Source organism: Equus caballus, chromosome 11, assembly GCF_041296265.1.
Source record: "Equus caballus isolate H_3958 breed thoroughbred chromosome 11, TB-T2T, whole genome shotgun sequence".
Taxonomy (NCBI): Eukaryota; Metazoa; Chordata; class Mammalia; order Perissodactyla; family Equidae; genus Equus; species Equus caballus.
In genome coordinates, this window is record NC_091694.1 from 12,204,775 (window position 1) to 12,232,008 (window position 27,234).

The window sequence follows — 27,234 nt, forward strand, 5'->3', positions numbered from 1 at the left end:
CTCAACTGTAGAGGGGACCAACACAAAAAATTCTCCTTTGCAAGCTGAAGGAAAGTATAGAAAAATTTCCAACACATATACTAAGAAACCCTGTGTGCTTTTCCCACCTCGAAATAAACATCCCATATGCAATAGTTTTAATGTTGGTTATTGGTAAGCCTTAATGAGCAGCTCTGTTGGCTGGCTCTTCTGGACTGAATCCTGACTTGCTGCCCCAGCCCTGCCTGCTCCTAGATTTGGATCCCAGGATGGAATTCAATTCAGTGTCCCACTTCTGAACGTTTCCTTATCCCGTATTGCTGAATTGGTCTTATCTACTCATATCCCTCTCCTTTCTCTCTCTCTTGCCTCCATGACACCTCTGCCCTCTGAACTGAGTTTGGCGTTCTGGATTTGCAGCTGGCCTCCTGGCCATGACCCCAGGTTCTCACAGACCTTTCCTATCCTCCAATCCCCTTGATGCAGTCCAAGGTCCTGTCCCACATTCCCTTACTCTTCCCCATTATTCTACCATCCATCAATAGTACCGATCGTTCTTCAGCCCTAGTCCAGCATATCAGGTGTTAGCGTTTTCTGCAAAGCACAAATTCCTGTACCTCTCTCATATTTGATTCTGAGGAAGGCTGGTGTGTCTTGTTGGTTACCAGCTAAAGTGGCGCCACCAAGTGGCAAGAGTATAAACAGAGTTTAGAATTCACTCCAGCTTTGAAATTATGCAGCCAGGACTTTACATCAGCTTATTTCAGACTTACATAATTCTAACACCTACATTTTTTGTCTACCCTGTGCCTTGACGTGACCAAGGCAAACATCCATTCATTCAATAACAGTTTAATGTGTTCTTACTCTACCAGGAACTATGATAGTCCGTACAAGGGTGTGCCAAACACAGTCCCTGGTCTCTGGGGGAAAAGACAGAAAAATATACATGGGGGAGGGAGAGTGGAGAGCAGGCAGAGAAGGCTTCCCAGAGGAAGTGGCATCTAAACTGAGTCAAAAAGAATGAAGAAGAGTTGGTGAATAGGGGCAAGGAACACTTTTCAGACAGAGGAAACATGCGCAAAACACCTAGAGGGAAGATGCTGAAGGGCATTTGGGGAACTGCAAGTAACTCAGGACACATGGAACCAGAGACTGCAGGAGGGGAAGTGGCAAAAGATGACTCAGAAGAGTTTATAACAATAAGTCCAACACACATGTAGAGTTCTTACTGTGTGCAAGGAACCGTTCCCATGTTTTCCATTTGTTAACTCAGCCAATCCTCACCACAACCTACTGAGGTAGGTCCTACTGTTATTCCCATTTTACAAGTGAGGAGTCTGAGGCATAGAGAAGTTGAGTAATTCGCCTAAGTCATGTCGTTAGGAAGAGGTAGAGCTGGGGTGTGAGCCGGGACCTTCAGCCAAGCTCATGAGCTTGGAAGAGGGCAACTGAAGATCTTCAAGGAGGAGAGGAATCTGGTCATGGTGTGCTTTAGAAAGATTATAGGATGCCAGCGTATTCTCTGATGCCAGCAACAAGAGTGAAACCAAGGATGTTTGGGAGTTAACACTTGAAGAACATGCCAACAGACATCAGAACCAGTCCAGGAAGCAAGGGGGCACAGCAGCATGGGATGGAATTACTGTCAACTTCCAGGTTTCCAAGAACTGAGTGGGGAGCTGCAGGGATGCCAACCAAGGCTCCAGGAGAAAAGGGCATGAGGATTGCACCTGGCTGGCTCAGGGCTATTTCTTCAAGGTGGAAACATCCATATCCATGACCCTGCTTGAGCCTCGCTACCTATTGCCTGACACTCACTTATCTTTTCAGACTGACCTCTTATCTTTTCAGACTTATCTTCCCACATTCACCCCAGATCCTCACCCAAGTGGAACCTACTTTGTTATTTACACCCAGACATATCACAAAAGGACTGAAGGAGCATTACAATAAATAAGCATATAATGAAATTAAGTTAAAACGTGAGTAAGAATAAAGACTAAGACCAGAAAAAAACAATAATTAGAGCAGAAATCAAGCTTGGGTAGGAGAGGGGAAGAGGAAACACAAATATTCAAGCTGTAAGGTTCTCCTACTGTTGCGATAGTTAAGCTCAAGTGTGACACTAAGCTTCCAATCAAAGCAAAAAGGGAGACAAGGTCATTTACATGGTTGTTATTGATAGAAAAGAGGAAGTGCACCCGTCTGTCAAGAAAACTTTTGTGACTCTTGGCTAGTGAAGTTCTGACAAACTGGACTGCTCTCCAATCCCTTAACGACCCCCTACATTCCCAACACCACACCTTTGTCTAGGTCACTGCATCCTCCTCGCTTGTAAACCCATGGCTATCAGTCAAAATCCTGCCCAAACATCAAAGCCCAGCTTAAGACATTTGGCACTCATGAAGATGTCTCTCTCCTCCCTAGTCAGATGTCCTTCCCTCATTTATTTCCCTGGCTTGTTTTCACTTCTTTCATAGCACTCATCACATTCTGTTATATTTTATAATTCAACGTGTATGTCTTATCTTACTGAGACAATATAACCTAGAGGTTACAGTGACAGCTCTGGAGTCAACCTACCTGGGTTCTGCCTCTGCCACTCACTAGCTATGTGATCTTAGGCAAGTCACTTAATCTCTCTAAGCCTCAGTTTCCTCATCTGTAAAATGGGAATTCTAAGAGTGTCCTCCTGGTTCTCTTAGCATGGTTCCTGGCACCTGGTGAATTATCACATCATTATTAGCATCTTCATAATCTTCATCTCTTCTCCTAGTACAGAGATGTCCAATGCAGTAGCCACTGGCCACAGGCGGATCTTTAAATTGAAATCAGTTACAATTAAATAAAATGTAAAAGTCAGTTCCTCAGTGGCACTAGCCTCCTTTCAAGTGCCACATGTGGCTAGTGGCTACTATATTGGACAGGACAGAGAACATTTCCAATATCACAAAACTTCTATTGGACAGTGCAGGTCTAGAGTAAGGATCAGCATTTTTCTTCTGTAAAGGGCCAGATAGTAATTGTTTTAGACTTTGCAGCCATGTAGTCTCTGTCACAACTGCTCAACTGCACCAATGTAGCACGAAAGCAGCATAGACAATGCATAAATGAATGTGTGGCTGTGTTCCATAAAACTTTATTTATGGACACAAAACTGAATCTTTATGATGTTCACATTTCACAAAATATTATTCGAGTTGTTTTTAACCACTTAAAAACATAAAAATCATTCTTAGCTTGCAAGCTGTACAAAAATAGTCAGTGGACCGTAGTTTGCTGAACCCTCCTCTGTAGTATGTAAGCTCCTTCTGGATAAATTTCCCATCTTATTCATAGCTCTAAATCCTGGAATACCTATTATTGAGTGCCTACTATGTAGCAGGCTTCTGTTATGCTTTGGGGGAGAGTCCTGCATATGTCACAAGCTCCATCTTGTAAGAACTCACAGACTATAGTCAGCAGAATAATGGCCCCCACAGATGTCCACATGCTACTCCCCAGAACCTGTGATATGCTGTTTTATATAGCAAGGAAGAATTAAGGTTGCACATGGAACTAAGGTTGCTGATCAGATGACCTTAGGATAGGGAGATTATCCTGGATTCTCTGGGTGGTCCCAATGTAATCACAAAAGTCCTTAGATATGGAAGAAGGCAGAATAGCCAGTGTCAGAGCAATGTGATGTGAGAAAAACTCGACCAGCCATTGCTGGCTTTGAAGATGGAAGACAGTCACAAGGCAAGGAGTATGGGCAGCCTCTAGACAACGTAAAAAGCAAGAAAGTAAATTCTTCCCTGGAGCCTCCGGAAAGGAATGCAGCCCTGCCAACAGCTTGATTTGAGCCTATTGAGACCTATTTAGGACCTCCCAAACTCCAGATAATAAATCTGTGTTGTTTCAAGGCACTAAATTTGTGGCAATTTGTTACAGCGGCAATAGGAAATGAATACACAGACTCACAGAAGAGATAGACAAAAGAACAAATGTGACAAGCAGATGAGTACAACAGACACAGGTACAATGTACAACATGAACACAAAAGAGAAGATATGGAACACTATGGGAATAGGGGGTAGAGAAGAAGTAAGCCTTTCTAGAAGCACCATGGGAACCAGATTTTGAAAGATGAGCAGGAATCTAACAGGGAGATGGAGGTGTTGGCAGTGTGGGAGAGAGGTGAGGACAGAGGGAGGAGAGTACGGATGAGATGGGGCAGGCCAGGCAATAGGAATAAATGAGAAAAGAGGCCCAGCAGCTAAGCGGAATCACACAGTGTTTGTCCTTCTGAGACTGGCTTATTTCACTTAGCATGTCAAATTCCACTTATATGAGGCATCTAAAATAGTCAAACTCATAGAAGCAGAGAATAGAATGGCGTTTGCCAGAGGCCAGGGTAGGGGGAAATGGAGAGTTGTTGCTCAATGGGTATAAAGCTTCAGTTATGCAAAATAAGTAAGTTCTAGAGATCTGCTATACAACACTGTGCCTAAAATTAACAATGAAATATTTTGTTATTTTGTTATAATTTGTTAAGAGGGTAGATCTCATGTTAAGCATTCTCACTACACACACACACACACAAAGGGACACAAGAAACTTTTGGAAGTGATAGATGTTTGTTACCTTGATTGTAGTGATAGCACCACAGACGTGTGCATAGTCCAAACTCATCAAATTGTATATATTAAGCATGTGTAATTTTTCTATATATCAATTATACCTCAATAAAGCTGTTAAAAACGAAGAAGAAGAAGGGGCTAGCCTGGTGGCATAGTGGTTGGGTTTGCAGGTTCGGATCCCGGGGGCAGACCTGCACACCGCACATCCAGCCATGCTGTGGTGGTGTCCCACATACAAAATAGAGCAAGACTCGCACAGATGTTAGCTCAGCAACAATCTTCCTCCAGCAAAAGGAGAAAGATTGGCAACAGATGTTAGTTCAAGGCCAATCTTCCTCACCAAAAAAAAAAAGAGGCTCAGCATGGACAATGGCACAGAGGGTGAAGACCATAGTGGGTTCAGGAACCTATAACAAGTCTGAGATTACAGGAGAACACAGTAGGTGGAGAAGGGTAAGAGATGAAGGTCAAGGTAGGACCAAATCTGGGAGGACCTCAGCCCTGCTGAGACTCTTTTCTTTGTCTACTGGAATTCCAGTTATTTATCTCGAGCTAGCAAATGAACCCAATGCTTACAGCAACAATCATTGTGTCTCATGATTTTGTGGATCAGGAATTTTGGTAGGACTCAGCTGGGTGATTCTTCTGCTCCATAATGTTGACTGAGGTCACCGGGTGGTATTCAGCTGGAAGATGGGCTGGGCGAGGATTTGGATGGCTTCACTCACGTGTCTGCTGTCATGGTGGGGAGGGCAGAAAGACTGGACCCCGCTGGGGCTGGTGACCGGAGCATTTGCAGTGTGGGAGTCTCAAGGTGACAGACTTCTTCCATGATGGCCCAGAGCTTCCAGAGAAAGCGTCCCAAGAAAGCCAGGCAAAAGCTGCATGGCTCTTTATGACCTTACCTTGAAGTCCCAGAATATCATTCCTGCCACAGTCTCTTGGTCAAACACATGACTTCAGCCAGCCCAGATCCAAAGGAAAAGCCTTGAAGCTGATCTCAAGATAGAAGGAGTGTCAAAGCTCCTTGGCCTTCTTTGCTCTGCCACCACTAGAAACAGAGAGCCAAATTATGTGGTTTGTTTGCTTTTTTTAACGTTTTTAATATGGAAAAATACAAAAAAGAACATTAAAAATCACCCATAATCCCACCACCCAGAAACTATCTCGTAACATCGTGAAGAATTTTCTTTCAATATTTTTGATGCTCTTTCCTTTCAGACTCTCCATTTCCACTGAAAGACTTTAAATAGGAAATTGACATTATTACATGTGCATGTTGAAAAATGACTTTGGCATCAGTGTGGAGAACAGTTTGGCAGGGAGACAGATTGAGCAGCTATGGCTGTGATGGTGCAGTGACCCTCCAAGGCTTGGCTGCAGCAGATCGGGGAGGGCATAGGGAGCAGTTCAACTATTCCAGGAGCTTCTCCCCACTTAGTTTTTTTGGTATGGATAATTTAATTTTTAAAAATATTGTAGCAAGTCTTTTGCAAATACAACTTCAAGACAAGCTCAATCCAGTGTCAATGAAAATAATCCATAACCAATCTATAAATGAAAATTTGGGTGAGTTTATTCTGAGCTTAAATCTTAGGATTATAACCCGGGAGAGTCTTTCCACAAAGGAACAGAGCACTCCAAAGAAGTGGGGGTACATAGGGCAGTTATATACCCTCAAAGAGGGTGTTTCACATATGATTGAAATGTCCCTCCCACAATAGTCACAAGATTGCCCTGTCTTCACAGCGCTTGATGGACACAGCAGGTAGTGGGTCTGCTATCTTCGTGGGCGTAGCAGGAGGCAAGTCTATTGTCTCGAGCTGGGCGGTCACAGGTGAGCGCAGCAATCAGTTTCTAGCCTAAGGAAAGATGCTTAATCCTTAAGGAAATGCCAATGTTGGGAGGGGGAGGGAAGTTGCACCTTTATCTCAAGGGCCTTTTGCTCTTGCCATAGGGAATCTCTAAAGCAGATATACAATGCATGCTCAACGGCCTCGGTCAGGCCCTTTTGGAAAGACAAGGTCAGGCCGAATTAGGTTTACACCAAAATGGCTTCCTCATATATTCCAATATATCCTATTACTTGCCATTTTTATTTGACACCAGAAACAGGCTGGAACAAGAGCCATCTGAAAGTTTATTTCTCATTCACATTACATGTCCACAGGTGGCCTGAAATTTGGTTCCATATTGTCTTCACACCAGACTTCCGGTTTAAGAAATGACCTCTTTCTAGAACATTGTAGCAGAGGGAAAGAATATCAGAGAAGCACTTGCTGGCTCTTCAAGTGCTAGGGAGGAAGGACACACATCAGTTTCTCTTGCATTTCATTGAGCAAAGCAGATCACAGGCCAACGAGGTTGTACATGGGGCAGAGAAGACTTGCAATGTCCTACAAGCCCCTCTGATCTGGCCACTACCAGCCTCCGATCTCAGCCCTGATCTCTCCTGGTCACACATTACTCCAGGGACACCGATATCCTTGCTGTTGCTCAAACAAACCAGGGCCACCTCCACCTCAGGGCAGGCTGTTTCCTCCACCTGAAACCCTGACTTCCCCAGACAGCCTCAGGGCTCGCTGCCCCACCTCTCTCAGGTCTGGGCTCAAATGACACCTGATTGTTTTGTTTCAAATTGCAGCCTTCCTCCCACCTCCAATGCTACCGCCCCCCCCCCCCCCCCCCCCCCGCCATGCTGCCATTTACTCCCTGTTTATCACCATCTGACATAGTATATATATTTTACTTGTTTGTTTATTTCCTCTCTCTCTCCCTCCCTCTCTCTCTTTCTCTCTCTCTCTTTCTCTCTCTCTCTCTCACACACACACACACACACACACAAATGTAAGCTTCATGAGAGCAAGGTTTCTATTTTGTTGTTCACTGTTGTGCCTCCAATACTTGGAAGAGTAGTCTGGCACATAGAAGGTGCAAAAAAATCTTTGAGCCAGTGATGAATAAGTGAATACTAGAAAGATTATTAGCACAGGAGAAAGTCAGAAAATGTCGACTTAAGTTATAACTATATGCCTCTCACTACATAGCATCATGTCGGGCCAAATAAATATTGATTAACTAATTTAGTGGCCTTCGTTTGAAGACTCTAGAATGTAAAAGTGTACCTGGAGGTAAAGTTTATTTGCCAGCAGTCAAATTATAGGTAGTTTTAGTTATCTATATTTTCTGATTTTTATTAATAAAACAATATTTTGAGCTCTCATTGTGTGCCTGGCACATATGTATGTCCATGCATGTCTTATGAAATCCACACAACCTCAGCTCTGGGAGGTAACTAGCATTAATGTACCCATCAACACTTGGGTACCTGAGATGTATTGGATGAGTGACTTCTGTAAGGTAAAACAGCTAGTCAGCAGTGGGACCAGAGTTTTTCAAACTCGTTTGGTTCCAGAGCAAAAGCACAGCCACACCATGTTGCTACTTTCCACAGTGAGTATTGATGCGGGGTCGGTGAGCCGAGGAGTCGAAAGAAAGATTTCTTAGACTCTCAAGATCTGGCAGTAGTGCTCTTTTATTTAGAGAGTAGAATAGTGTGGAATAGCATGGGGACAGGACCCATGGGCAGTCAGAGCTTCTGCTGCCGCCGCTTCTGCTGCCCCCGCTGGCATGGGGACAGAGCCCATGGGCAGGCAGAGCTGCTGCTGCTGCCCCCGCTGGCATGGGGACAGGACCCATGGGCAGGCAGAGCTGGTGCGAGGGGACAGGACCCACGGGCAGTCAGAGCTCCTGCTGCTGCCCCGAGTTGAGGGTTAGGGCTAAATTTAAGGCATAGGTATATGATTCATCTCTTTACAAGACAAAGGAAAGAACATGAGAAAAAAGTTAAAATGGTATCAGTGCAGGTGGGGTCTGGTCATTGGGTGATCCCATGACTTTTAGACAAGAATCAAATCGGATTAAGTAAAGGTTAGAAAGGTTAGACGCCACCACCCTAAACCAGTTACATGAGATTGCCAGACAGCAACCAACTTAAGTTCTTGCCTTCCCCATTAAGAGCTTCTAGAGATAAGACCATTCCCCCTTCTTCCTGGCACAGAGAGGGAGGCATCTTCACAGATAGAGGTTTCCCTTAGAAATGTAAATGTTTCCCAACAAAGGGGCAAACAAATTCCACTCCTTGGAGCCTGAATCTCATCTGTAGTTTTAAAACTAACCAGCCTAAAAATCCTCATCATAAGCCATTTTAAAATTAAGCAGCCTAAAAATCCTCATCATAAACCATTTTAAAATTAAGCAGCCTAAAAATCCTCATCAAGTATAATTTATTTTTATAATATGGACAGGAAAGGGGAAAGGTTATTCAAAAGAAGAACAAAGAAAAGAAGAAGAAAGAGGAAGAGGAGAAGGAGGGGGGAGGGAGAAAGAGGAGAAGGAAAGGAAGAGAGAAGAATCTCCTTATAATCAAGAACTTGTGTGTCCTGACACTATAGCAGAATTCAGCCCAGTGATTTTCACAGAACAATCCCCTGGAAAGCCATTCATGCTTTCAGACTCCATAATCATGCCGATTTTAAAAACTCTCCTGGGCTCTTCTCTGCCTAGGCCAAACATCAGTCTGACTAATGTGAAATTGATTGCAAAGGTGGCTGGCTCCTGAGAGAATCTTTTCTTTCATTTTGATCAACCAACAGTTCACTGAATCACTGAACATGCTATGAGCCATAAGACTTGATTATTGTGCTTCAAGTATGTTTCTTTAGAGTCAATGGAATGAACACAATTTTTTCAAATGAAGAAAATGTAGCTCTTCAGGCTTTGCAAGAATAATTGGAATGTTTCCTCGTTTATTCACCGTGAACCTTCATCTCCAAACGCTGTGGATGCAAAAGGAAGTCTCTTCCTCTGTGGTTCAGCATTATTACCATTTTAAAAACATGAGGAGGGAAGTAGGAGAGTTTCAAAGGTCGTATTTCCAGAGTAAAAGATCAAAGGTCAAAATAACAAACGGTCACTAAAAGGGAAATATTTTTAGAAGGCTTAACTTACTAGAAGTAACAGATGTCTTCTCCTTTTTACTTTGTCCTCTCTCTTTTACAAAGCAAAGCTACGACTGTATTATTACAGTCCAATCCCAGGACAGGGAGTGACTTGGAAGTCTAGGAGAAGATGCTTGTACAGCAACAGCTGGTTGTAGAGGTCGCTCAGCATTCAACTCTTTGTGAAAGTAAAGTCAATCACAGTCTTCCACTCTCCATCTGTGTGGAGCTTACCTTTAATTCTAGACAAATAGTACTATGTGCACAAACTACTGCCTTTTTCAGGATTTCTCCAAGATGATTTGGTGGGTAAAATAATCTAATTAGCGGAAAGGCAGCCCATAGTCTGCCCTTGAATCCAGCAAATCATAGAAGTTCAGGTTGATCATCGAGTCCTTGGTAAACAGATACATCTGTGATGTCTTTATCTCAGGTGTCTCTTACAAACTAGTCTGCTAATTTGTTGGGCTTTGCTGTTGTGGTAGAAAATCAACGTATTTTAAAGTGAATAGAGCAAATATAACTTTGCCTTGAACAATTAAATTTAACATTGTCCAGTGAATCATCACATTTATTTTCATGACGAATTCAGGGACATTTTCTTAGTTTGAATGTCCCCAGGATCTGAGACTTCACCTACGCTCTGCTTGGTTTCTGCATCGTGGTGGAGGACGCTGTTCTGTTTATCAGTCCTTCCCTGGTAAGTTTGATGGGCTTCCAAAACTGACCCAAATAGAGCATCCTCAATCTGATAAAGGGCATCTATGAAAAACTTATGGCTGGCGCATAGTGAATGCTCAATAAATATCAACTATTACTATTTTTATACATAAGTTTTAAATTGAATGCAGTCAAAACTGTCAGTCTCTTTCTTTATGGCTTCATCCTGCTGACTGCAGCTCATCTTTCAAAATTCGACTCAAACATCTTGAATACTTCTGTGCTCCCCTGGCAGCCTGTGCCTCGCCCACTGGAGCACACAGCACTTGCCATGCTGTCATGACCCATTTCCTCGTCTGGCTCTGGCTCTACCCTCTCAACTATAAACTCCTTGAAGGTAGAGCTTTCCTTCCATTTTGTACCCCAGAACCTAGAACAGCGCCTAGCACATACTGAGCACTCAATTCACATCCATCTCCTTTCTTTTAATCTTCATGGCTTAGCTTAAGTTCCACCTCATCCAAGAAGTTTTCCCTGTCAACTCAAGCTTCCACTGGGGTTTTTTTTTTCCAGTTTTATTGAGATATGATTGACAAATGAAAAATTGTAATACTTAAGTTACACAATGTGATGTTTTGATGTAAGTATACCTTTTGTAATGATTACCACAATCAAGCTAATTAATATATCTGTCACCTTACATGGTTACCACTGGTGTATGTGTGTGTGTATGTGTGTGTGTGTGTGTGTGTGGAGCCATTAGTTTTTATATGTTCCAATCATCTTTGTATCACCGGTGCCCAGCACATATTAGGTGTTTAAGTAATATCACGTGAATAAATGAATGAATGGCTGACTGGATGAGTAACTGTGAAGATGGAAGAATGATAAAGAGGAAAATCTCTGGCTATCATCACCTGGAAATTTTGAATCAAATACCACAATTTTTTAATGACTAGCTAAGCTCTCTAAGAAGAAAGGGAACCCTCAGGAGCCAAAAACATGGCACAGGCAGATAGAAATCACAAACGAATAGGACACTGAAACCAGACCTACATGGGGGGTGAGCCAAGGCTGTGAGTGGGTAGGGAGAGACATGGTTATTAAACCTGGTAAATGACAGGTTTAGATTTTATTGCCTACATAGACATAGGACATGAAACCTTAGACCTACATGAGGCAGAGAATTGACACTAATATCCCCTCATAAAAGCAGAGTCTTTGAAGGTCTACCCTGCAGTAAAAGAGTGGGGAACTACCCAATAGCTCAGGAAGACAAAGAAGCTTGTCTTTGTCTGAGTTCTTGGTAAGACAGAAAATCTCCCCTGAGAAACTGAAACCTCAAGCCTGTAATGCAAGTGGTTTCTGGCCTCAAGTGTATAGTAGCTGGGTTATCTGGGAACCCTTGAACTGCATAAATTAACATTTAAAAAAGTCCCAGGATCTTGATATCTCTGGCGTAAATTAATGTAGCCACTATGGAAAAGAATATGGAGGTTCCTCAAAAAATTAAAAATAGAACTACTATATGATCCAGCAATTCCACTTCTGGGTATTTATTCAAAGGAAATGAAAACTCTAACTCAAAAAAGTATATGCACCCCTATCTTCATTGTAGCATTATTCACAATAGCCAAGACATGGAAGCAATCTAAGTGTCCATCAATAGATGAATGGATAAAGAAGATGTGGTATGTATATACAATGGAATATTATTCGGCCATAAAAAAAGAAGAAATTTTGCCATTTGCAACAACATGGATGGACCTTGAGGGCATTTTGCTAAGTGAAATGTCAGACAGAGAAAAACAAATACTGCAAGTAACATATGATCTCACTTACCTGTGAAAACTTAAGAAAAAGAAAAAAAGAACTCATAGATACAGAGAACAGATTGGTGGTTTCCGGGGCGGGGGGGGCGGTGCTGGGCAAAATGGGTAAACAGGGTCAAAAAGGACAATCTCCAGTTATAAAATAAATAAGTCATGGAAATGTAATGTACAGCATGGTGACTATAGTTAATGATACTGTATTCCATACTTGACAGTTGTTAAGAGATTGTATCTTAAAAGTTCTTGTCATAAAAAAATTTTAACTATGTGGTGATGAATGTTTACTAGACTTATTGTGGTGATCATTTTGCAGTATATACAAATACTGAATCATTATGTTATGTACCAGAAACTAATGTAATGTTATATGTCAATTATTTCTCAATAAAAAAAAGACAAGAGGTATACCTAAAATGACACTAAAAAGTTGAAAGCAAAAAATGGAAAAAGATATATTAGGTAAATACTAGCCAAAAGAAAGCTAATATAGCTATATTAATATTGGAAATAAAATGTAGTATTCAAGACAAAACAGTATTAGGAATAAAGAGAGATATTATGTAATGATAAAAGAGCAATACTCTAGGAAGCTGTAATAATTCTGTACATATACGTACCTAACCACATGGCCGAAAATATATGTAACAGTGCGACAAAGACATGAAGGACCTACAAATAAATGTAACAAGAAGCATGCCAGACCCACATGGAGAAAACTAGGAATACCACTGAAGGACTCAGAAGAAGTTTTGAACAAATGGAAAGGCATATCACTGTTTGGGACATCACAATAGTGTTGATGTCCCCTATGTACATTTGTAAATTTAACTAATAAATAATACAAAGCCTTATATTTTGTTTTATGCTTTGTCTGATTTTGTTTTGCAAAAGCAAACAAACTAATTCTAAGACTCATATGGGGAAAAAGTGCATAATTTAGAACAGTCTGGAAAATAATGAGGAGGCACTGCCCCTCGAGATATCAATATATTACAAAGCATGGCATATGAATACACACACACACACAAATCAAGGGTTCAAAATACAAAGTATCAAAATAGACTCCAACATATATAGGAATTTTGCTTATATTAAGACAGCATTTCAAATAGATGAGGGGAAAATGAATTATTCAATAAATGATTTGACACATTTGGCAAGTCACCCAGAAAAAACAAGATGTTCATACCTTTGACCTATCATAGGAATTTTTTCTCCAGATACACACAAGACAAATATAGGTGCAGGAATATTTATTGGAAACACTACAAATACCCATTAATGGGAGTAGTTAAGTAATATATAAAATATAAAGAGGATATAACAATATATAATGATATATAATATATAAAGATTTTTTTCTCACAATGGAAAAAGCAGCCATTCACCAGATGAGCCAACTCTAGGTGTTCTAAAACAGTGAGAGTTTTTGCTGACCATCTCTAAAAGATTAAAAACGAGGTAGAGAAAAGAGAATATATACTATGGTAACATCCTTGTTAAATAAGAAGAAAAGGAGAAAGACAGACAGACAGACAGACGGACAGACAGACAGACATCTCTGGAAGGATTCACAAGAAACTGGTAAAAGCAGTTGTCCCAGGTGAGAGAAGTTGGGTGGTCACAGCCCAGAGGAGGGACAAAGACTTACTTTTCACTATATGCCTTTCAGTACATTTAAATTTTGAATCATGTGCATATATTAGCTATTCCAAAAAAATATCTTTTATAATTAAGAAAAGGGGGGAATGGAGATTTCTACTCACCTCAATGTGACAGACTAGATATCCTGAAATCCTTCTGGCTACAAATGCCTGGTAATGCTGAGTGGAATATGAGAGCAACAACTCAGGGCCACAGTGAGCGATTTTTGATATACTGTCTGCTAGAATTTGTTCAGTGAAGAAGCTCAAAATATTAGCAAGTAGAGACAAGGTTTGAACAATGTAATTTAAAAGCTTGATCCAATGGATATATGGAGAGGGCTCTGCACCAACAATTAGCTCACTCGCATTATTTTTAAATGCTATAGAACATTTACCAGAATAGATCAGGCCACACACACACAAATGCATTAGGCTACAAGGTAGGCGTCAACAAGATCAAGCAACCCGGAAAATTGACATCACATCACCATGTTCTCTGCAAAATTTGAAATCAACTTTAAAGATAGCGGCAACAACAACACAAACTTGACATGTTAGAAATTTTAAAATATTCCTTAAGAAAAAAAAATATATATATATAGAAGAGACTGTAATGGAAATTAGAAAATGTTTAGAGGGGCTGGCCCCGTGGCCGAGTGGTTAAGTTCTCACACTCCACTTCGGCAGCCCAGGGTTTCGCTGGTTGGGATCCTGGGCGTGGACATGGCACGGCTCACCAAGCCATGCTGAGGTGGCGTCCCACATGCCACAACTAGAAGGACCTACAACTGAAATATACAACTATATACTTGGGGGATTTGGGAAGAATAAGCAGGAAAAAAAAAAAAAAAGAAGATTGGCAACTGTTGTTAGCTCAGGTGCCAATCTTTAAAAAAAGGAAAGTGTTTAGACCTAAGCAGCAATGAAAAGAATATGAACTGAAATGGCTGGGCTGAAGCTAATGCAAGATTTCAAGGAAATGTTTTATGCTGTGCACATCCTTTTGTTACCTGCTTTATTTGCTCAATATTATGTTTCTTGAAATTTTATTGACGCGTGAAGATTTAATTCATCCATTTAACTGCTGTGTAGAGACACAGGGCACACAGATCTCACTCCAAGGAAATCCTTGCTATGTTTCTGCATTAAATATGCTATTTGCTAGAAGTTTTTGGTATTGAGTTAAGGAAGTTCCCGTCTATTCCCAGAGGGCTGAGGATTTTTATCATGAATGAATTCGAATTCGTCAATCCACTAAGAGATCGACTGAGAGGATTGAGCTTTCCCTCTTTATCCATTAATATGTTAAAATTCCATTGAATGTATTAATTGATTTTTGAATGTTAAGCTATACTTTCATTATAGAAATAAATCCAATTTAGATTTTAGAATTCTTTTAAAGACATTTTTTAAATGTTTTATTTACTTATTTAAGCAAATAGGAAAACGGTGGCGGGGGGGGCGTTGATTTTGAATGTTGGTGTTCTTTGGTTTTTGTTTGATGAGCTGATTGAGAAATCTTGATGCAGAGCGGCGAGAGACACCGCCTGACATCCTGCTCTGTGGACCATTCATCATGTGGCCGGAGGTGGCTCTGCCTGTCTGCTGCCAGCCTTCTCACTATGGGTGACATCAGGCCACCGGAGATCAAGCAGGCCCTGGGGCACTGCTGTCCAAGTCACCTAGCCCTTGACTCCTCCTGTACACGTACGGGATGTCCAACACAGGAAATAGCTTTCTGTCGGCATCCTCTTCATTCGTTAGGAAGCACACTTCATCTTTTTAAAAACAGCCACAAAATGACAGCTGACTCCCTACCTGTCCAAACACTTAGCCCCAAGAGAAACCAGAGCGGATCTGACTTAACACTCTAAATTTGGAAATTCACCAGGCTTAACATTTTTCAGCTGAATTGAAGATGCTAACCTATATAAAGCCAGTATAATGTAAACTGAATATAAAAATATATTTAATGGCTTTAGAAAGATTAGCAAGAATCAAAACATTACCAATGAGTAACTGAGTACTGAGATTGTAAGTCAATATGCATTTCTTTCTCGAAGAGTTCCTTTTCTCGTTAAGTGTTAAAATTAAACAATTTAGTACCTGCACGTGTTTAAAAAGCCAAACAGTGGCAAATTCTACAAATAAAGAGTAACTTCCCTCCTACTCCATTTCCCCAATCCCCAAGGTTTTGGGAATGGGAAGAAAACTGGAAATTACCACTTTCAGTTTCTCTCGATCTTCCCAGAAATCAACAAAGCATATCCGAGAGAGATAAGTCAATCAATTGGTAGATTGACAGATAGATCAGCAGCTAGGTCAAGAGTTCTGTCTCTTCACACTAATCAGTTCTGTATAAGTCTGAATTTAAGTACAAATGTAAATTTGTAGAGTGACATTTTTTTTTTAAGATTTTATTTTTTCCTTTTTCTCTCCAAAGCCCCCCCAGTACATAGTTGTATCTTCTTCGTTGTGGGTCCTTCTAGTTGTGGTATGTGGGACGCTGCCTCAGCGTGGTTTGATGAGCAGTGCCATGTCCGCGCCCAGGATTCGAACCAAGGAAACACTGGGCAGCCTGCAGCAGAGCGCACGAACTTAACCACTCGGCCACGGGGCCAGCCCCTGTAGAGTGACATTTTTAATATTTCTTCTAACATCTCCTATAATTTGTAGAGATCATACAAGAAACCAAAACTTGCATCCACAGAATAATCCTTCTCAAAATTAAAAATTATTTACAGTCTGGCATTCTCCAAGAGCAGTGGACATCACTTTCAATTATATCGATTAAAAATGAAGTTGCTAAAAGTATCAAATTTGATGACATAATAAGTGAATCTGCAGAAAAGTGAGCCAGAAAAACCTAATGATCGATCAAGATATCACATTAACAAATTATTGTTATATAAAATTGTGATACTAAAATGTTATTTTTTGCAATTTGTAAGTTTATGCTGAAACTCATGTATCTCTTATCCCCATTTTGTTTTATAAGTAATAAAACATTTTTAAAGGAAAAAGCTTTATATTTTAGTGCCTTTAACAGCACTTGTTCCTGCTTTTTGAACAAGGGACACTGCATTTCCATTTTGCACTGGGCCCCATAAATTACACAGCTGGCTCTAGTTGGAAGTTCTTGGGAGTTTGGCCTGTGCCCCCTAGAATGTGGGAGGAAAAGATGTGAACACAGAACCCACTGCCTGCTTCCTACCAGAAGAGAGTATAGCTGTGGGGGAGTTTCTACTTCAGCCATGCTAAGGTGAGGATTCATGAGCTCCTGGAGTAACAGAGGCTGGAGGAGTTATCAAAGCTGGAGCCACTGTGAAGGGCCCCACCTGTCACCTGCCAGAGCAGCGGAAAAAAGTGGCAGAGGATGGGCATTAGGGAAGAAGATGAGGAGGAGAGCCACAAGATGTCTGCCAAAGAGCACATCACCCAAATCTGGAACCAGGCCATGCAAAGGGTCCCATGAGAGCCCTCTGAATAACCTCAAATGGGGCCCATGAGAGGCCTAGGCATTTGGAGACATTTGGAGAGCCACTCTAATGGGAAAGTGTTAGGCAGAAAAGAACTACAGGGGTGTCACTGACGAGTGTCACCCTTCACCTTGTAGGGGAGGAAGACATTTCCTTCACCCACTCTAGGTCCTTCTGGCCAGGCTACGAATTAAAGTGATGTGAGACAGAATAACAGGAGAAAATCAAACATAGCTTTATAACATGTATACATGGGAGAGACTCAGGCAAACTGAGTGACTTGCCAAAATGGTAGAGGCTCTCATCTTAAATACTATCTTCAGCTAAAGACAAAGGAGGATGTTGGGGGTTGGGGAAGTCAGTTATGGTAGATTACCAGAAAAGGCACGGTAAATAAGAATAAGGTTATTATGCAGATTTAAGTCCTTGCCTTCTCCATTGATAAGAGTTTCTAGAGATAAGGTCATTCCCTCTTCTTCCTGGTACAGAGGGGTGACACTTTTAAAGATGGAGATTTCCCTTCAAAACATAAATGTCTCTTACAAAGGGTAAGTAAATTCTACTTTTCAGAGTTTCTCTCATGTCTGCAGTTTTTCAAAGTGACCAGCCCAAAATAATCCTCATGCCAAAGAGGCACATTTTGGGGTGGACAATTCCAATCCCCCACAACCTGCTAATTCCCTGTTTGGCCCCAACTTAGAAGATGGAAGGAGGAGTGGGAAGGAAGAGGTGGGGAAAGAGCAAAAGAAGAGCTCAGAGGTTTTGAATTGGCTGTGAGAGGGAAGTTTTCTACTCTCTGGAAGGACTAGAAAAGTTAGGATATCTCCCCATACCACACCTCAAAGTGTACATATGGAGGAGGAAGAGACTGTAATTATAAAAATGTAATCTATCTCCTGTTTGTCCCTCCACTGAGTTCATGGAAGAAACTAGTTACATGTGCATATTAATACACACATGTTTTAATAGAAATAGACCTAGTGCTAACTTATTTTTTCACATAACAATATATCTTAGAGAGGGTTCTATGTCAGTACTAACAGAGCTAGTTGGAAGAGATGGGTAATAAACATGTAAACAAATAAAAAAAGAAGATAATTTCAGGTTGTGATACTACTTTGAAGGAAATACATAAGCTAATGTGTTAAGAATCCCTGGGGGTGGAAGGAATTGGGCTATGTGGTACTGGGAAATTAAACACCCAGGTTAAGAGGACCTAAGAATCTATACTATGTTCATGGATTGCGAAAAAAGAAGAATGGAAAGTCACAGGCTACCATGCAAACAGTCAAGGCACAAAATGGTGCAAAATAAGTGATCGTTGTCCTTGGTGTGTGGGATAAATCTCTTTTTAAAAAATAACTCTTCCACCATTCCCTAGGAGTTGCTGAAACAGGATTCTCTCAAGGGCTCAGGAGAAAGAGATCTCATCAGGAATGCCAGCGCAAGTGCGTGTTGATGTGCTCGGGGATGAAAGTCAGAGGCAGGCAGAGCATTCCAGAGAGGGAGGTCAGACAAGGGTCATCTGTAGATAGAGACTGACTTAAACCACCATCTGCAGGACAGCCCCCTGGGGAGAAAGCGGGGAGAGAGAAGAACTGAGGGCCTAAGACATCGCCACTTTAAATACTTTAAAATATGTCTTGACCACTTGATATCTTTCCTAAAGGTTCTTAAATAGCCTCTGGGACTAAAGTTTCATAAAAAATTAGAAACCCACCAAAGAACATTTCTGACCTCAGAGAAATAATGAAAAGTCTAAATCATATCCATCTCAGACACGCGGCAGTGAAAACTGTCAGTCATGTTTTTGGAAAACATGCTAGCTTTTTATTCCTTGTGCTTATTTGCAACCAATAAGGGAAAATAGGAGATCATGTAGATAATAGGTACCGAAATAAACTGTGCATTCAGTTTTAGCCAATGAGCACTTGCCAGTTCACGTTTCCATTTATAACAGAGGTTCTCACTCATCAGCAATGTGTGACTGACTTAGAGCTGCTGCAGCCAGCTCAGCCCACAAGCCAGCCTCCTTTCTGATAGTGTTCCTAAAATTAAAGGAATACTCAAAACATCAAACCAGGACATTTCATTCCAGTTCTTCACCAACTGGCACATTTTCCATTACGTGTTACTTCCTCTCATGGCTTCAGCTACAACTTCTTCACCAGTGATTCTGGATCTCTCTCTCAATCCGATTTATCTACCCTATGCCCAGGATACAGATATCAACTGCCTTGGAGGCATTTCCTCTTTCATGTCAGACAGTATGTTCACAGTCAAAGGAACCAAAGGTTCTCGTTTCCAAAGCTGTTTGTGTTTCTGTATCAGCTGTGTGATGGGCCCCACTCTCCACACTAACAAGAAACCTGCATAGTTGATAACTGCTTGCTGAACAGAAGCTGGGGTGCAATTATGCCCCAGTATATCTGAAAAACTAGTGGCGCATCAAGGAGTTTTAGCTAGAAGAATGAAAGATAAAAATGGAAAGAACAAGCCGGAGAGGGCAGCCCAGGGTCTGCTTCAGAAACTGATCCTGTAAGGAAGTAGAATTTGCCACCTCAAGATGTGTCTCTTTGGCATGAGGATTATTTGGGGCTGGTTATTTTTTTAAAAACTGCGAACACAGGAGAAGCTCTGCAAACCAAGCAGAAGTTACCCTTTGTAAGAGACATTTACTTTGTAAGAGAAATCTCCATTTGTACAGATGTCTCCTTCTCTGTAGAGGAAGAGGGGAATGACCTTATTTCTAGAAACTCTTATCAATGAGGAAGGCAGGGGCTTAAATCTACATAATAACCGTATTCTTGTTTACTGTTCCTTTTCTGGTAATCTCCCATAAGTGACTCACCCTAACCCCAACATCTTCCTTTGTCGTTAGCTGAAAATGGCATTTAAGGTGGCGGCTTTGGCCATTCTGGAAGTTACTCAGTTTTCCTGGATTTCTCCCATGTATACATGTTATCAAACTTTGTTTGATTTTCTCCTGTTATTCTCTCATGCCAATTTAATTCTTAGACCAGCCAGAAGGACCTAGAGGGTAGCGGAATTCTCTTCCTCCCCTACAATCCCTTGACCAATCTCCATGGACTCACACTGTGTTGAAGCTGAACAAATTTCTATATGATGCCAAGCTTTGTTGCCTAGGTGTCAGAGTGTGACACAGAACGGGAGTGGAAGTCTTGAGAATATAGCAAGACTTTGGCTCAGTGAGAGCACTGGGGGACCCAGCACTACTTGGATGTCCCCAGAGTTTGCCACTTTGCAGGCACGGCATAAAATTTCAGTGTTCTTCACACCCACGGGGATGGCTATAGCAATTTTAAAACACAAAACCAAAAAATAACGAGTGTTGGCAGGGACATGGAGAAATTGGAACCCTTGCACATTGCCATGGGAATGTAGAATCATTCTGTTTCTGCGGAAAACAGTTTTGCAGTTACTCAAAAAGTTAAACATAGAATTATCTTATAACTCAGTCATTCCGGTTCTAGGTATATGCTCAAGAGAGTTGAAAACAGGTACTCAAATAATTATATGTACACACATGCTCATAGTAGCACTATTCACAACAGCCAAGAGGTGGAAACAACCCAAATGCCCATCAGCTGATGAACTGATAAACGAGCTACGGTATATACATTCAATGGAATATTATTCACCCATAAAAAGAAACGAAATACTGATACACATTACAACACGGACGAGCCTTGAAAGCATTATGCTAAGTGAAAGAAGCCAGACACAAAAAGTCACATATTGTATAAACCCATTTGTATGAAATATCCAGAATAGGTAAATCTATAGAAACAGAAAGCAGAATGGTGGGAGCTGGGAGTGGTGAGGAATGGGCTACCATTTAGACACCACTGAGGAATGAGAAGTAACTGCTTAATGGGTACAGGGTTTTCTTTTGGAGTGATGGGGATGCTTTGGAGCTGGATAGAGGTGATGGTTACACAATAATGCGAATGTACTAAATGCCACTGAAGTGCTCATCTTGAAAAGGCTCATTTTGGAGCTCCCGAGTGGGTGAACATGTGGAGGAGCTGAGAGAGGGGCGTGTGGAGAGGGCATGGAAACTCTGCACCCCTTCCCGCGTGCCTTGCCCTACGCATCTCTTCCACCTGGCTGTTCAGGAGTTATAGCCTTTTATAGTAAACCTGTAATCTGATTCTTATGGTCCACTGTATTTCTGGTTAGATTGAAATAGCATGGTGAAGGAATTGAGAAGAAACAGTGAACACCTTTATGTTGCAGACAAAACAACATGAAGCGGCCATTTACCGCTAATTCATCGGCTCTTTGAGATACAGAGTAGAAACGGAGAGGATGGCAGCTGCATATTTGGAAGAAGGAAACTTGGAAATGCCTTTTTTCTTTATAATCAACCTATACCTTGTTTGTGGAAAAGCTTCCCAGCCATCAAAATTACCAGCAGTGTGTAGTACCTGAAAAGCAGGATATTATGGAGAAACTGAAAGAGATTGCATTCCTAAGGACAGATGAATTGAAGAAGGAAATATAACATGAAATACCCAGAAGATTTGCAAGCAAAATCAAACTTAAAGCCGAAATTCTCAAAAAACTGGAGCATCAGAGATTGAGGGAGACGGAAGGGATGCAGATCGTTCAAATGGGCCAGTAGCAGCTGAGTGGGAGCAGTTTCTGTTTTTCAAAGATCAACTTAAGAAGCAAGAATTAGCCTGAGGTCAGATGCAAAGCCAGGAGCCTCCAGCGTTCTTGGACCGCTGTGTCCTGCTATTCCACACACCAGAACAATTCCTTGCTGAATGTATTTGCAGATCAGCCCAACAAAAGTGATGCAATCACTTATGCTAGCCACTCTCCTACTGTAAATATGGCCTTAAAAGCAGCTACTACTCCAAATGCTGTTCAGAGTTTAGTGGTTGAAGTGCTGCGATGTGTAGTTTTTATCAAAAGATCTTGGCCGCAAACTTCTGCAGCAGGCAGAATCTAATACAGTGAGAGGAACAGAAACCCATGAAATATTCTGTGGAAAACTCATGCATAATGAATTCACTATTACCCACATAATTGCGCCAAAGCGGTCTGCAGAACTTGACTGCTGCGACATGGAGAATGTAGAAGAGTTATGCCATGTTCAGGATCAACGACATCTCCTTGCTCTGGGATGAATCCCTGACCTAAACTGCCTTCTTATCCAGAGTCGGTCTTCACACTGTTCCTATCAGCTCACATCACCTGAGGCTATTGACATTGTTTGTTAATGAAAGCACAAAGACATTGGCATGTTCAGGCTCACCAGTGCTGGCATGCTTGAGGTTTCCTCTTGTAAAAAGAAGGGCTTTCATCTGCTTGCCAAGGACTCCAGGCTGTTCAGCATATGCAAACACGGGTTGGTAAAACACAGAAAGATAATTGTTCTGGACTGAGGTGATATCTCCCGAAATCTACCCTTCGACATGTGGTTGCTAAATTTTCTTAAGATGTTTCCAGAAATGACTGATATTTTATATTTATACATTTTAGATCAGAAAGTTTGATATTTATTGCTCTTGCACATTTTGAAGTTTTGTTTTTGGGTTGCTCTAAGAGAGGTCACAGTGGTGTTAAATCAATACCTATTAATGTACCCACATACTACGACCAGATAACACATGGTGCTGCAAACAAACAAAAGGTGAATTTTATGTGAATTTCACCTCCATAAAAAATTGTTCAGTGTAATTCACCACATTAACATAAAGTCAGAGGCAACATAAATGATCATTTCAATGAAAGCAGAAAAGTATTGGGAACAAAACACTTAGGTGTCACCACAGCGGACACCAGCAGTCCTGGCATTAATGAAGCCTCATTCTCAAGGGCCTCCAGGGGCAGGAACAAACATGCACGTGCTCATACCCAAAAAGGCAGGTCCCTGCACGTGTGAGGCATTTCCAAGGACTTCCAGTCATTACTGGGGAAGGCTTTGAAGGGAACGGGGTGTCCTAGAGAAGGTAGGGGTGAGACCCAGGGAAATTTGGAGAACTGACGACACAATCTCATTTCCACTAAGAAGTCAGCGAGGCCTGAGGAAACTAGTTACACTTGACAGCCACTCTGCACGTTGACCTGTTTCTTCCCATTCCCACATCTAATAGGCCCATGAGTCTATAGCTTCCATCCCCATGTCCCAGCCATTACCTGAGTTCAGGTCTAATAATCTCTACCCTCCCACCTCGTCTCTGCCTCTACTTACCCACCTCTCCTCTGCATCCTCTACTTCCGCTGCCACCACGGGCTTTCTAAGAGGCAAGTCTACCTAGTGGATTGCCATTGCTTACGTGCTCACTACAACTCAAGAGTGCTGAGGAAATACACATGATTTTGCCTAGAACCAAACTGGTTTTTCTCCGGACATCTGCACCTTGCCTGAAAAATCCAGGGAGGCCCAGGGTGGGAGGGAAGGGCAAGAAGCCCCAACCAAACCAAGTGGGCCCACGGCCAAATGTTCAGCCAAAAATATTAGCATCAGGAGGGACTAGACAGACAAGATCAATTTATAAAAATAATGCACACCTCCTATTTTAAAAACAAAATCCAGTCCTCACCCCTTTCGATGATCATACGCTGTTTTCTAATTGGTACACAAAACATTTTAGGTGGGGTGCAATGTCTCAGCTTTAGATTCACAGAATTTTATAATAGGAAGTAATCATTTTGTCCAGCTTTTCTTAAACTTTGTTCTACAAAACACTCATGGCTGATGACAATTATAAGTAAAGATCACCAGCTTCACCCAATCAATGTTAGCTTTATTAACTTACTGCAGCGAGGCACTGTGAACACCCAGTGAACCATGGGGTGTCTCAGTAAGAGGCTGTGGGAAGGGGCTTTTTGTCGGGTTTGAGTTTGTGCTGAGTGATTCTAAGGTGGGAAGGGTAAGAGAAACTGGAATCAAGCCAGGGTTGGATCTGGTCATGAAGCAGGCGGTTTGATCATCGAGTATCTCAGAAATCTTAGTTCAGGAGGTGGGAGGAATGGGGACAGTTTAGGGGAGGCACTGACAAGAAAGAATCAGTCACTCACTGTTAGTCATTCTGCAGCTGTGGTGTGGCGTTGGGAAAAACACTATTTTCTGTTGGCCTTGTGCTGGCCCTGTTTATGACGGTCGGGAACTTCACAGTCAGCTCATCAGGGCTGATTCACTCTCTCAGATCCCACAAGAAGTTAGTGGGTGTTCCTGGAAGAAAGAGATGAAAATAAGCCTGGAAGGTACTCATTAAACAATGTTAAATAAATATAATTCTGGGCTTTCTGGAACTTTTAATGTGCTAAAGTGAATTTTGAATCTCCCCAAGACACCATCAGTTTATTCTCAACACAGCTGCCTGAGTGGTTCTATTCAAATATAAGCCAAAACGTCCAGTGGTTTCTCATCCCTCCCACCCCGCAGCATTACCATTCTGACCTCTTTTGCTATTTATTCTGCCCCCTCCTCTCTCTGGTCCAGCCACCTGGCCTCCTCCGTGTTTCACAGGCGCTTGTGTTCCTTCAGCCAGGAATGCCGTTCCCCACACTGCTGCATAACCTGCTCCTTCCTCTCCTTCAGGTCGTTCAAGTGCAAGCTTCCAGTGAGGACTTCCCTGCCCACTCTCTATAAAACCTACCCTGCCCCCAACACTTCCGAATGCCCTTTCATTATTCTTTCTTCTTAGCACTCGTCACCAGCTAAGATGCTGTCCATTTTATTGTCCCCGTTTATGGTCTCTCTGCGCATGTGGGCAGGGATGTTTATTTATTTTCTCCCACGGTGCCTCCCCGGGACCTGGAACTACGGCAGGTGCATAAAAGGCACGTGATACAAACTTGTCAAATGAGTGACTAAGCAAACCCCTTCCAAATTTCTCCCCCAGCAGAGGAAGTGGTGAGGGAGGCCTCTGTGTTTTCCACGTATAGACAGTAAAGAGGTTGTGGAAGAACACATGGGGAGCCTGGGGGACGACCCTGCCAGGGCGTAAGGAGCAGCTCTCCTATCTTCTCACTCCAGCCTGAATAATTACCGCAGATCACTAGATGGCACTGTTCACCAAGAATCGCGGGATTCTGCGCACTCTCCCAGGCTCCCCTAAGGCCTTTAAAATCACTGATCCCAGAGATGAAAAATTCCAAGGAATAGTTACTACTCCCTATGCCATGGCTCTAGATCGGGAGGAAACCCGGAGTCTACAGCACCACTATCAATTGGCCACCCCCAACCATGAGCACAGGTTAACCCTTTGCTTGGGAGCAAAAGATGTTTTTAAATACTTCTAGTAGTACCCCTGGCAAATGTAAGAAAGCTTTGGCCCCCGTTGAAAAGCTGCAGGACTCCCCATTGGACTTGACCTTGGCCTTCTGGGCACAGTGCTGCCACTTTTGCTCTACCCTTGCATCCCTGTCCCTTTGTAGGATAGAGTACAGGGTAAGATGCCAATTCTATTTCTAGCCTTGAGCCACAGCCGTCTGAGAGGCAGCATGGAATGGCAACCTGGAAATCTGGTGGAGGGGACTGAGTGCAAACTACATCTCCATCACAAACTGCCCTGGGACCTTTAGCAACTTATCCAATCTCTCTCAACCTTGGTTTACACAGCTGTGTAATGGGGATAAAATCTCCTGGACAGGACAGACGTAGTGAGCATTCAATGAGAAGATGTATGAGGCTTCAAGCCAAGCTTTCTATAGAGTTTTGTTTTCTATTTCTAGACATCACCTACATATATACTCTAACACCAAAGTCAGGGTGATTGGCTGGCCTGATTAACCCTTCTCTGTCATCTTGGCTGGTCTTAAGATGCTCCAGGGAACAAAAATTCCGTGATTGAACCTTTCTACATGGTCTTCAATAATAGACCCTTAGCTCCAGGTCTGTCTGCAAATGCACACGTGGAACGCTAACGTCTTCATGAATCTCAGCCCATCAGCAAGTATTTGTGGAGAATTTGTGATTTGCCTTGGTGTTTTAGGAAGATAATTCTGGAAGCAAAAATGAGACAGACGGGGGAGAAGATGAAGACGAAGACATCAGTTCACTCTTTAGTGAAATATCATTGTTTCTTACTCTTGAGAGGAAATATATAAGCCAAGGAATATTAGAATGGTTGTTGGGTTTTGCTCCCTGCCCTCCTTTTTTAATCAAGAAAGCCAGAAATAATGGTTCCTCTCTGGGGACACATAATAGGGACTGTTCATGCACTGCCACCACACTCTTCCACACAGACGGTGCCTATGATTAGTAACAAAAAAGCCCAGATGTGTCTGCTGCCCAGCCATACCTCTGGCTGGGGACTTTCTGTTTGCCAACTCAATCATCTCCTTTTCCAGAAATCACCCTACAGTTCAACCCCTCCCCTCCTACTCTAGAACCATCTAGCTGGCTCCTTGAGCTTCCTGCGCATTGTGACACATCATCCTTCCTTCTCCCCAACCCCTAAGTCTTACCTATTCTATATTGTCCCCAGAACCATGCTCCTTTACTCTTTTCTCAAAGTTCTACCATGCACTTGTCCATTATGACTCTCCGCTTTCCCAGGTCATGTTCTGAGTGTGTTGAAACATATCAGAGAAGAAAAAGGAGATTGTTTCCTGTGACTTGATTTTATAAAAATAGAATGGCTTTTATAAAAAGAAGAGGACAAGAGTGGTATTTTCTCACCTAGTAGTTACTCTAATTATAGACAGTTGGGTGTTATGGGCAACCATATTGGGTGACATGAGGGTTGCATCAGACAGGATGTCTCATTTCCAACTTCCCCTGTTAATGCCCTGTGCATGCCCTAATCACCATTTTAAAATTACAACCTCATTGTTACACAAATAGGAAGCCTTCCCGTTAGCTGAATTGTGGCCTGCCACTTTGTATTACCAAGGATGCTTGATTCCCAGAGCTCGGCTTTACTCTTCCAGATTTCGTTGATTTACTGTTTCCCTAGAAATAATGGACATTTTGTCTGGGAAAACATAGACACTTAGGAATTTCAACTGGAAGGAGAGAAAGCTGAAAT

At 42.0% G+C, this 27,234-nt stretch overlaps 1 long non-coding RNA gene and 1 pseudogene across 1 annotated transcript; one reads left to right on the top strand and one right to left on the bottom strand.

The window, feature by feature from the left end:
* Window positions 1-344: 344 nt before the first annotated feature.
* On the bottom strand, window positions 345-25,241 carry LOC138916220 (uncharacterized). The gene is made up of 3 exons (XR_011423154.1): window positions 24,660-25,241; window positions 24,278-24,431; window positions 345-5,655 (listed from the first exon to the last, which is right to left on the bottom strand). It is a non-coding gene; the product is annotated as an uncharacterized lncRNA (long non-coding RNA).
* On the top strand, window positions 19,692-22,693 carry LOC106782646 (AMSH-like protease pseudogene; annotated as a pseudogene).
* Window positions 25,242-27,234: the final 1,993 nt, after the last annotated feature.